This window comes from Anastrepha ludens, chromosome 4 (assembly GCF_028408465.1).
Source record: "Anastrepha ludens isolate Willacy chromosome 4, idAnaLude1.1, whole genome shotgun sequence".
NCBI classification, from domain to species: Eukaryota; Metazoa; Arthropoda; class Insecta; order Diptera; family Tephritidae; genus Anastrepha; species Anastrepha ludens.
The window spans coordinates 111,324,586-111,328,071 of record NC_071500.1 but is presented as its reverse complement, the minus strand read 5'-3'; the positions used below and the strand labels follow the sequence as shown (position 1 = coordinate 111,328,071).

The 3,486-nt window shown below is 35.1% G+C and overlaps 1 pseudogene; it reads left to right on the top strand.

Moving 5' to 3' along the window:
- The first annotated feature begins 731 nt into the window (after positions 1 to 731).
- On the top strand, positions 732 to 3,098 carry LOC128860611 (piggyBac transposable element-derived protein 4-like; annotated as a pseudogene).
- Positions 3,099 to 3,486: the final 388 nt, after the last annotated feature.

Sequence of the window (3,486 nt, the reverse complement as noted above, 5' to 3'; positions counted from 1 at the left end):
GAATTAAAAAAAATTAATTAATTTGAATTTAAAAGAAATTAGGGAGCTATTGAAAATATCTCCTTTTTTGGCTACTGAAAATGGGTTGACCTTAACGGCGCACAGCTTGTACACTTTTCTGACGCTCAAGCACATATCTTATATATAAAAATGGAGACGTTTTTTTGTGTTCGTTAGTCGCCGATTCACTCCTAAACGCATTCACCGATTTCAATCAAACTTTCACAGATCATTGGTATTGGTCCATAGATGGTTTATGTGAAGTTTTAAAGAAATCGGTAAAAGTACGCGTGCGTTGTGTAAGTGTGAAAAATACAATATTTGCGTGTTTCCCTTATACGGACATTACGTATACGGAATGAGAATACACGCAAATGAATAGAATATACACAGATATGAATAACATTGTTTTGATGCCGAGTGACGTATGCGACTGTATTATTCGTAACGCAATAGTTGTCCTCTCTTCTCTTTCCTTTTTATGCATGCGTGACACGGCATCAAAGCACATTGCTTTTTTTTAAACTGGAAAAATATTTTGAGCTTCATTTGTACGTTTTATGATTTAGATAAAATAAAAATTCCTTAAATATATTTGATTCCATTAATAACCATAAGCCTGTATTTTTCGAAGTTCAAAGTTTTTGGACAAATATTGAAACGTTTACTTAAATTAACCCGGCGAGCGTAAGGTTGGGTGAAATTCACCCAGCCTGTAATAAACCGTTTGATATTTTCTATTCCGTACGTCAAAATAAGTTGTGCGTCTGAGTAGCTGCGCGGGGGGAGGTAGGCATTCGTTGTGTTTCATGCCGCAGTTGACCGCCGACTGGCGAGGTGTTTAGATGTTGTCAAAGTTGCGGCCGGGTAAGTTTCACCCACCTTACGCTTCGTGTTACAAATTCGAGTAAATACTTTTTGTTTTATATTCGTTATATTTTAGTTTTTATTTTTTTTTTTTCAGCTAAATAATTAATATGTCATACGAAGAAACCCAAAGAAGATTATTGAGGGTTTTCGAAGCAGCTGATCAGGATGATTCTTGTGATGATTCTGGTAGTGACTTCGAAATTGATAATGTTGGCCAAAGAAGCTCTGAAAGTGATTCGGAACAAGAGGTAGGATTACCGAATGAGGAAGAAAACGAAGCTGAGGGATCTGAAGAACGTGAAAGCAATGATAACAGACCATATTTTACTGGAAAGAATGGTACAAAGTGGTTTAGTGTACCAGAAAGGTCTAACGTGCGTACGAGATCAGAAAACATTATAAGGGAAAGGCAGGGCGTAAAAGATATTGGCAAAAATGCAAAGACAGCTGTTGAATGTTGGAAACTCTTTCTTACTGATGAGATTTTGCAAGAAATATTGTTACATACAAATAGTCAAATAAATCTGAAGAGAACTGCTTGTGAAAATAGTCACGTAAAGAAATATATCATGGCAGACTTGTCATCGTCAGAATTAAAGGCTTTTATCGGTCTCTTGTATCTTGCAGGACAGTTCAAAGCAAATAAGCTGAATTTGAAGGATCTGTGGATAAGTGATGGATCAGGGGTTGAGATTTTTAGGACAACGATGACTTTGAAGAGATTTCAATTTATTCAAAACTGTTTACGGTTTGATGATAAGAATACTCGGAGCGAAAGAAAAGCTACTGATAATTTGGCTGCCATTCGTTCTTTTTTCGAGAAGTTCGTAGCAAATTGCCAAATTGTTTATACACCATCTGAGTATACAACTATAGATGAACAACTTCCATCGTTTCGAGGCCGTTGCAGTTTTCGCCAGTATATGCCCAATAAGCCAAACAAATATGGCTTGAAAATATATGCCTTGGTTGATGCAAAGTCGTTTTACGTCATCAATCTTGAAATTTACCCAGGAAAACAACCAACAGGCCCTTACGCTCTCAGTAACAAAGCTTATGATGTTGTGGACAGACTTGTGGCTCCAATTTCCAAAACCAATCGCAATGTCACCTTTGATAACTGGTTTACCAGTTATCCGTTGATGTTACACTTATTGAAAGAACATCGTTTGACAAGCACAGGCACTGTTCGAAAAAATAAGCCCGAGATTCCAAGTCAGATGCTCCAAACGCGTAACCGAGAGATCCCCAGCACAGTGTTTGGATTTCAAAAGGATATATCTTTATTGTCCCATGTGCCAAAAAAAACAAGGTTGTTTTGTTGATGTCAACATTACATCACGATGATAGCGTTGTTGCTGATACTAATGGCACACAAAAACCAGAAATGATTATTTTTTATAATCAGACCAAGGGAGGCGTTGATGTTGTAGATGAGCTGTGCACCAACTACGATGTTTCGCGAAATACAAAGCGCTGGCCAATGGTGATTTTCTATGCAGTTTTGAACATGGCTGGTATAAATATATTAGCATAATAGTTTACAAGTCCAATAATAGTAGCAATTTGTCACGCCGAAATTTTCTTAGAGACCTGGGTATTGGATTGGTTTCAGAACATTTACAAAACAGAAAGGAAAATCAGCATTTACCCCGAGAGCTTCGCAAACGAATTCTGGACCAAGTGGATGAACCCTCACACTCACAACGACCTCCAAATAAAGTTCCTAAGCCTATCAGGAGATGTCAAATATGCCCTACTAAAAAAGATCGCAAGACTAAACACACTTGTTATAAATGCAATCGCTATTTATGTATGGAACATGCTGTTTTCACGTGTCAAGATTGCGCTCAAACTGAAGATGATTACGAGAACTCTGAATAACTATATAGTAAAAGTTTTGATCTCATATGTTTCCTAATTTTATAAGCTAGAAGTAAAAGCTATTCGTTTTGTTTTTTTTTAGTTTCTTTTTTTTATAAAATTATAATACTAAGTGTTACACTTTGTTTAAATGAAAGAAAATATTTTTGTTAATTTCATAAATAAAGATTTAAAAATATTTGTTTGCTTTATTTTTCCTTCCCAATCAGTTCTTGGGTTATTACATAATTGTACTAGTAAATAAAAACATATAAAAATATTATGAACACATTAAAATATCTAGCTCAATATATGGGTTTGTTACACCCAGCTTACGCTCAATGTAATAAATATTAACCTTACGCTCGCCGGGTTAAATGTTAAATACATAGGTATATATAAATGCGCAAATGTAAAAGTTTAGATGGATTTAAAATATACGAAATTATTCAGCGGTCGAATCCATACATTTTTTGAAATCCATCACTATGGATCGACAGTCGCCATAAATGTTCTTTTAAAAAATAAAATGTGTTAATTTGATGGTAACTCGAGTATTAAGATCAGGTTTCTATTAGTATAACTTTGTTCATGGGTTTGAGTAATTTTTTTGTGGTGAGAGTCTAAAACCAAGAAAAGAAAACGCGAAAGCCAACGAGCAAAATGTAAAAAATAAATCCTCCTGTATGTATATATACTCGAAAAAGTTATGCTAAACTTTTTTCATGCATTTAGGTAGACAATTTCATATGG